General features: G+C 38.3%; 1 pseudogene; it reads left to right on the plus strand.

Moving 5' to 3' along the window:
* Positions 1-806: 806 nt before the first annotated feature.
* Positions 807-1,570, plus strand: LOC124967901 (olfactory receptor 7G2-like; annotated as a pseudogene).
* Positions 1,571-8,963: the final 7,393 nt, after the last annotated feature.

Below are 8,963 nucleotides of genomic sequence, written 5' to 3' on the forward strand. Positions count from 1 at the left end.
GTGAACTCCACACTCAGATAATCGGAGGTCAAAACCAGTCTGGACAAAGCACTCACTGCAGAGTTCACATCCATGACATAACTCACCTTACCTAGGTGTCCTCATGAGTAAATGAGGATGATCATAGGAACTAACACATCTGCAATTTGAGAGGACTTCCTGGTGATTTTGAAGCAATATAAGGCTAAGGAACCATTGCATTAGACAAAGATTTCAAATCTGCATTCATGACATTTTTAAAGGCAGAGGATAATTCTGACTGAATAGCATGTCTTTGAAATTGTTTCTATCTAGGCACTCAGAATAGCAAATGAAACAGCACAAGGAAAATATTTTATATAAAGAGATTAGAGGCAAAATTGTTGTAATTGAAGAAGGGCTGAGGAAGAAAGTAACAGAGAAAACATCTGAACATTCACTGGATTACACTACCAGCCACAGAGAAGGTTTCGTGTATAATGAACAGGTTCTCAACACTCAGCATACATAAGGGTCATGCGAAGGGCTTGCTGAAGCACAGATTGCTGGTCCATCACCCACAGTTCCTCTTCATTTCTATCACTAATGCAAATTAGGCTGCAACTACCCAAACATTTCATTATCTGTTCATCCCCAACATTTCCATCAGAATCTTCAACACCATGGAAATAAGAAACCGAACAGAATTCCTCCTTCTGGGACTGACAGAGGACCCAGAACTGCAGCCTCTCATCTTCAACCTGTTCCTGTCCATGTACCTGGTCACCATCCTGGGAAAGCTGCTAATCATCCTAGCCATCTACTCTGACTCCCACCTCCACACACCCATGTACTTCTTCCTCTGCAGTCTCTCCTTGAATGACATCTGCTTCATTACAAGCACCATCCCAAAGATGCTGCTAAATATCCAAACACAGGACCAGAGCATAACTTACACAGGCTGCCTCCCCAGGTCTGCTTTGTCATAATTTTCGCTGTCTTGGAAAATTTTCTTCTTGCAGTTATGGCCTATGACTGCTATGTGGCCATTTGTCACCCCCTGAGTTATACAACCATCATGAACCTCTGCCTCTGTGTCCTTCTTGTTCTGACATCTCTGTCCATAAGCACTGTTGATGCTTTGTTTGACACTCTGATGATACTGAGGCTGTCCTTCTGCACAGACCTGGAGATTCCCACCTTGTTCTGTGAACTACCTCAGATCATCAAACTCACCTGCACTGATATACTCATTGATAACATCTTGATATATGTTGAAACTTGCATATTTGCTGGTCTTCCTCTCTCTGGAATCATTTTCTCTTATATTCACATTTTGTCCTCTATCTTGAGCATTCCATCATCAGAAGGGAAGCATAAAGCCTTTTCCACCTGTGGGTTTCACCTGTCTGTTGTCTCCTTGTTCTGCGGGACAGCTTTTGGGGTGTACATTAGGGCTGCAGTGATTGACTCCCCAGGGAAGACTGCAGTGGCCTCAGTGATGTACATTGTGATCTCTCCAATGCTGAACTGCTTCATCTACAGCCTGAGGAACAGGAACTTGAAGGAGACAATGAGGAAGCTGATCAGTAGGCTAACTTCTATTTTGTGATCAGTCATTTGCTTTGTATTTAGTTTTCTAGAGTAAGCTGAAGTGACAGGATTCCTAGGGAGTCATGAATGCATGATACTCTGGCCCAAGCTCCATCTAAAATCGTGAAACAATGTAATGACAAGGTACATTTTAAGGTGACTTGAAACCCGATTTTGGTTTTTGTGTGGGTCTTTTGTTTGGACCCATGATTTCCATTGTTAAAACACAAGTTCTTTCCTGCAGATTCTCAGAAGTAGAACCTATAGGAGGGATACAGGTTTTAGAAAATGTTGTTCTGGTACACACTTAGAAAAGTTGGTGATGGATGAAAGGGACAGGAAAATATTTAAGCAAATCTGTGGTGATATTAGCTAATAGATTCCACCTAATTGCTTGATTGAAGCCTTGAGAATTTCATCTTTATGGTAGTCTTACTGAAGAACTTGCAAGACCTCAGAAGTAAATACAAAGACCACTTCTTTGAAATTCACATTCTTCTGAGAAAAAAAAAAGTGTCCACTACACTCAGATTCATTGCCTATAAACTTCACTTAATTAGATAATATCAGTCTTTTGAGATGATTGGGAGAGAGTTGATACTTATCAGTGAAGCTGTCATTCAGTACTACTACAATAAGTACAGTCTAACACTGATATGTTCTAACTTCAAAGAGTGTTACCTTTTCTTACAAGGACTTCTAAGATAGGAAATGTACAGAGCAGAGTAGGACTTGTATATGTCCTCCTCTTATATGTCCACAGGTCGCCTCCTCCTAGGACTACTTGCCTTCCAAGACACCAGGTGGTAGCAACAATTTCAGGTATTGTTCCTAAACTTGATGCTGAATACAGAAGATTCAATGTGTTTCCTATTTGTCTATTGACCAATATACACATACATTTTCCAGGAATCTACCAGACTGCCTCTCTGTAGTGGGTTAAATAGTGACCTCAGTGTGTCCAGAATCTGTCCCAAGGCTTATGATTAGCTTATTCTATAAACGCATGAATATTAATCATTCGACAAATGAGGATCTTCTCTTGGATGTATGGAGTGTAATTACAAGCTTCCAGTGAGAGAAGGAATTGGAGAAGACAGGAGAAAAGGAGGTGTGGTAACCGTGGAGATGGAGATCTCATTGATGTACCCAGTATTTGATCATTATTAATCTAGAAAACTGCCATTTTACAAGACTGTGGTGTATTTTTATCACTCTGTAGGATTATATATTCCATAAATGTATTTTCTGTACTTCTTTGGTAAATTTTAAATTTTCTAAGGGAATTCCATGTGTTACTGTAATTCCCATGTCATACTTCAAATCTGTTCTGTTGTGTTCAGCAATTATTTATTCAATTTCAAACTCCATATTTTAAATTGTGTTTTGTGGTACTAAAATTAAGTATTTGTGATGTTGATGACATATGAGTATCTTTATCTGATGTTTAATTTGAATATTTGTCTGAATATTCTCTGTGTCCTTTGGAAAGAAATGAAATTTAATCACACACTTGGGTTGGAATCACTGGTTATAGCAGGGTAACTTTCTACCTTTGGGAAGCTCCAGAGAGTTATTTCCTAAGTGACTCCTCCCTTGTACCTTCCTAGTGGCATGTTCCTGGTGTTCCACGTCATCCCCACACATTTCACTTACCTGAACACCTAAGGCTGTGAAGCATCACTCACTTACTGTACAACTCTCTTACAAGCTTCAGAGTCATTTCACATAATATTGATCAGTTATATTCTCTTGACTGAAACATGTGTGTTCAAAATATTTCATATTTCCTAACATCTAGTAGCTATTTATATAACCATAATATCAGTCTTTTTTGTATAGATTGTAAATTAATTCTTCATTCACATTTCTGCTTTTTTCTTGGGTTTTGTGGTATTTAATAGATGCTCTCAAATGTTTGACTTTTCTTATATTTTAATGACTCCATATCATCACAGTCCTCAATAGTTTTTGACACTGAAACCTCAACTTTGCCTCAGTAGGACTGATATAACCTGCCTTTACCATTCAGGGTTGGTTCCACATGAGATTTGCTTTTGCCTGTGATGTAAGAATGGAATCAGAATAATTTTCAGTACTTTGTACCTTTTTAATCAAAATATGCATTTACTGTAATGCCAATTTGAAAATAAAGAAGCAGCTCACTTATGAGTTCATGTTTTCTAGACTTTTTCTAAACCCTAGGACTGTCCTGTCTAACCTTGCACTAATATCATCTGTCTTAGAGATGGTACCTCTAAGTCAGTTAAAGTGCATTCCTTGTAGGAATGAAGTTTTTTAATCCCAAAGGTACCCTATTCATAGGATCAAGTTTTTTCTGATTATTTGTAATTTTCTGCAATCAACCATGCCTTTTCATATATTCTTTATTATCTCACGTACTTGAAATTAATGGAGGTAAAGCAGTAAAGGACAATACCACAATGCTACCTTGATTCATGGGAATGAAATAATATATAAAATTGTGATGGATTTAAGAAAACAAGCTCAGGCAGAAAGAGTTAAGACTTAGTGAACTATATTGATGAACATATGAAAATATTCAATTCACTAGTGATAAAATATCTGTACTTAGCCACTAACACAGACACTGTCTCCACCTATTCATTGTGGTTGAACTCTCACTGTGACTAGGATCAAAAAATCAGCACAACACTGTTTGTCAGTGAGGCATTATCTCAAGGCTCTACTAATAATTAATCATAATTTCAACCCACAATTCCTTCATATAGTGAAAAATGTACCCTGGAACTTTAGTGATATTTGAAACAGCAATCATGAAACTCTTAAAAGGGATTGAAGAATATGTCTCTGTTGATCAGTCATAACTAATTGTAAATCACAAATGAGAATAAACACATAGAATAAAGATTAAGATTCATGCAACATTCAGTGACTTTCAGAGTAAAACTGCTCTAAATGCATTTTGGCAAAGTATTAGCTATATTAAAAAAATATTTAATTACCCACAGCAAAAACAAACCTATGATTCAATATAGTTAGAATTAGACTCCAGAACTGCTATTGTTGTAGCTGAAGGAAGGCTGGATCCCAGGTAGAGAAGGGCAGCTCAGGCGTGAGTGCAAGTTAGGTGAAATGTGGGGAAGCAGGGATGGGGACACAGGATGTGCAACTTGGCTCTGCAGAGCAAGGGCCTGGGCCTCCCGACTGGTCTCTCTAGAGGCCTGGTCCCTAAGGATGTACAACTGCCTTAGGGTCAAAGAGCAAGTTCAATGTTTGCTAATGAAGGTATTGGAGCCTGAGCCCCCAGGGAAACAGGAAATGCATACACTCTGTGGTCAGTCAGAAAACAATGGCGAGGGTCCTTCAGAGGCCAACTTTGTCACAGAGTTCAGTGCCCCCTCAATCCCTCTGCCCATAAGAGGACAGTCCTCTGTGTTCATCCAACACCCAGAGGAGGTGACCAGCATCTTTCCACAATGATGCCTGTCTGGTAACTGGAATCTCCTAGACACTGCTTTGGACATGATTCTGGAGTCTCCCACATTCCATCCTATGGAAGCTGTCAGGAGAACTCATGCAGAAGATGGTGGACCCCAAGTCCCGGGGACTCCTCCTGCCTGTCCGTCATCACTGAGACATGTTCTCAGAGAGCTTTGAAAACCCTCTCAGTGCAGCTGTCCTGCAGCTGGCCTTCCACTCTCTGTGCACGGTGGCAGCCACCATTTTACTCTTGAGCACAAATCCTCTCTTTGCAAACAGGATGTGTGTGACAACACCGTCCGTCATTGCCTTGCACCTTGTGGAGGCAGTAGACAATGTCACTCAGATCCACTTCACTTTCTGTTATCTCCCCCAGATCTTCATCCAGATGAGCTTGGTGTCATCTCTGGTAGCTCAGTGAGGATCCTGGGGAGGAAGTGTAGACCCAGGAGATGACATCCCTCACATACCTGTCCTCCTTTCTAAAACTACAAAATATTTTAAGTTGTAAGAACAGCAGGAAGAGTGTGATAATAATTTTCCAACTGGGCATGGTGGTGCATGCCATTAATCCTAATGGCTTGGAAGTTTGAGGCAGGAGGATTGCACGTTCAAATCCAGCCTGAGCAACCTAGCAAGGCCTTGAGCAACTCAGGGATGCTCAGTCTGTAAGTAAGAATACAAAAAAGGGCTTGGAATGTGGCTCCCTGTTTCTGCACCCCTGGGTTCAATCCTCAGTACCAAAATTATAATAATAATTTTCCAAATAGTACCATTCACCCTATTCCAGAATTACAAATGTGCACATTGTGCGGTTACAGCTTCAAGTCCTGCTTCCTGCACAAGCAGCACAGGTGCAGAAGGAGTCCTCACACCCCCCATTCCCCTCCTTCCCTTCTCATAGGCAGGATCGGGGATGTTTCCCAGTGCCTGAATTCATGTCATCACGGATTCATTTGTACACAAATGGAGGAAGGATAACACCATCATATTATTCAAATAAAAATGAAGAAATGAATTATGCTATAATAATACAGTGCATCACAGTGGTAATTAAATTTATTTAAATAGAAATGAAGCTGAACATGAGCTAAATCTGTATTACATAGAAAGTTCTAATAAAATGATATGCACAGTATAATTCTATTTATTAGATACAGCTTTTTACATTAGAAGAAGCAATTGTTTGTAGAGGAATAAGCCCTAATACAATGAAAATCACAGGGTAATCATACTTATCACATTGGTGTCCTGATTAAGCAGGGAATGGAAAGAAATAAGATCATACAACAAACTTGGCTTCAGGTGCATGAGTATCATTTGCTGCAATGACAGTAACTAAAGTCAGGACTGTGAAGTTGGGAATTCGATAATGTTGAATGGGGTACCCAGCCCCTTGTTTTTGTTTTCTATAATTTTGTTATGCTTGGATGATCCATAATGAACACCACACAATGTGTGGGTTTGAATATGTATTTAAATTTTTTTCTCAAAATACCCTTAAGAAGTCCGAGAATTTATATACCCCATTGTATAAAGAGATACGCAAAGCCACCAAATAGGCAGGCAGCGTTAAGAAAAGTACCTGCACATCTAACTACATAGACAGAGTTGTTTGCTCAGACACTTATGCTTCCTTATTCCTTCTTCTTTTTAATTATTATGTATTTCATTAGGGTACACTAATGCCTTACATTGATGATTACGTAACTTGGAACAACCATTTTGGACAACTGGCAAAAAAAATCTAAATATAGATATGACTAGACACCTAACAGAATAAATGCTGATGTTCATCAAAAGATACACATAAGATGTATAAAAGAAAAGAGTTAGAAACATCCCATGTGCCCATCAGTGAATGTAAAGAAGTCAGATACTTTTCAGGTGCTCATAGTAACAAATAGGCAGAACCAAAATTTAAGCCCAGGTTTGTCAAAAACTATTCATACTGTCCACTGTACTAGAAGGAAATCACATACTTGGACAGTGGCATTGGGCTATGCTCAAAGGCCCAAGCAGTATACACACTTTCTCCTTTACTTGTAATAAAATTTCCATATTAAAAAAGATATTACAACAACAGAGCAAAAGTGATCTAGTGGGGTTCACCCTAGGTATGCAAGGTTAGTCAACATAGGAAACTAATAAACACGATTTATCACATCGGTAGACTTAAAGACAAGAATCATATGATCATCTCAATAGACGCAGAAAAAACACTGAACAGAATACAGCATACTTTCTTGCACAAAACAGTAGAATAACTAGGGATAGTAGCAACATACCTCAACATTATAGAAGTGATATTTGCTCAACCGAAGGCCAACATCATTATAAATGGATAAAAATAGTAAGCATTCCCTCTAAGAACTGGAACAAGACAAGAATGCCCTCTTTCAACACCTTTATTGAACACAATCCTTGAAATATTAGCCAGAGCAATTAGACAGAAGAAAGAATTAAAGGGATATGAGTAGGAAAAGAAGAACTCAAACTATCACTATTTGCTAATGATATGATTCAGTATTTAGAAAAACCAAGAATTCAACCAGAAAACTTCTAGAACTAATAAATTAATTCAGCAAAACAGCAGGATAAAAAATCAATATCCATAAATCAAATGCATTTCTATACATAAATGATGAATCCACTGCAAGAGAAATTAGGAAAATTACCCCATTCCCAATAGCCTCAAAGAAAAAAAATGAAATACTTGGGAATCAATCTAACAAAATAAGTGAAAGAACTCTACAATGAAAACTACAGAACACTAAAGAAAGAAATTGAAGAAGACCTTAGAAGATGGAAAGATCTCCCATGCTCTTGGATAGGAAGAATTAACATTGTCGAAATGGTCATTGTACGAAAGTGTTATACAGATTTAATGTAATACCTATTAAAATCCCAATGACAATATTATAGAAATAGAAAAAGCAATCATGAAATTCACTTGGAAAAATAAGAGACTCAGAATAGCTGAAGCAATCCTTAGCAAAAAAAGTGAAGCAGGGATCATCACAACTCCAGACCTCCAACTATACTACAGACCTATAGTAATAAAAACAGCATGGTTTTGGCATAAAAACAGGCACATAGACCAGTGATAGAGAATAGCAGACACAGAGAAAAACACACAAAAATACAGTTAGGTATTACTAGACAAAGGCACCAAAAATGTACATTTGAGAAAAGATTGCTGTTCAACAAATGGTGCTGGGAAAACTGGAAATCCATATGTAGCAAAATGAAATTAAACCCCTATCTCTCACCCTGCACAAATGTCAACTCCAAGTGGATCAAGGACCTAGGAATTAGACAAAACACTCCAAGTCCACTAGAAGAAAAAGTAGGCCCAAATCTTCACCATATCAGCATAGGAACTGATTTCCTTAACAAGGCCCTTAAAGCACAAGAAGTAAAATCAAGAATCAATAAAGGAGATGGATTCAAACCAAAAAACTTCTTCTCAGCAAAAGAAACAATCAATAACATGAAGAGGGATCCTACAGAGTGGGAGAAAATCTTTACATGTACCTCAGAGCATTAATCTCCAGGATATATAGAGAACTCAAAAAACTTAACACACACACACACACACACACACACACACACACACACAAAATAACCCACTCAATAAATGGACTTAGAATATGAAAAGACACTTCACCGAAGAAGAGAACTGATCAACAAATATATGAAAAATGTTCAACCTCTAGGAATTAGAGAAATGTAAATCAAAACTACACTGAGATTTCATCTCACTCCAGTCAGGATGATAATGATGAAGATTACAAGCAACAATAAATGTTAGTGAGGATGTGGGGAAAATGGTTCACTCCTACATTTCTTGTGGGGTTGCAAACTGGTACGACCACTATGGAAAGCAGGATGGAGATTCCTCAGAAAACTTGGAATGGAATCACCATTTGACCCAGTTGTCCCAC

This window comes from Sciurus carolinensis, chromosome 17, assembly GCF_902686445.1.
Source record: "Sciurus carolinensis chromosome 17, mSciCar1.2, whole genome shotgun sequence".
Classification (NCBI taxonomy): Eukaryota; Metazoa; Chordata; class Mammalia; order Rodentia; family Sciuridae; genus Sciurus; species Sciurus carolinensis.